Source organism: Triticum dicoccoides, chromosome 2B (genome assembly GCF_002162155.2).
Source record: "Triticum dicoccoides isolate Atlit2015 ecotype Zavitan chromosome 2B, WEW_v2.0, whole genome shotgun sequence".
In the NCBI taxonomy this organism is placed as follows: domain Eukaryota; kingdom Viridiplantae; phylum Streptophyta; class Magnoliopsida; order Poales; family Poaceae; genus Triticum; species Triticum dicoccoides.
In genome coordinates, this window is record NC_041383.1 from 6,150,518 (window position 1) to 6,150,910 (window position 393).

Here is a 393-nt window from a genome sequence, read left to right on the forward strand (position 1 = left end):
AAGAGCCAATATGAGCATCTAGGTTCCACTATTGCTTATTGACCGGAGAGGTATCTCGGTCATGTCTACATAGTTCTCGAACCCATAGGGTCCGCACGCTTAACATTCGTTGACGATATAGTGTTATATGAGTTATATGATTTGGTGACCGAATGTTGTTCGGAGTCCCAGATGTGATCATGGACATGAATAGGAGTCTCAAAATGGTCGAGTGGTAAACATTGATATATAGGACGATAGTATTCGGACATGGGAAGTGTTCCGGAGTGTATCGGGTATTTATCGGAGTACTGGAGGGGTTATCGGAACCCCGGGAGGAATATATGGGCCATATGGGCCATGAGAGGGGAGCACACCAGCCCACAAGGGGTGGTGCCCCCCCCCCCCTCTGGC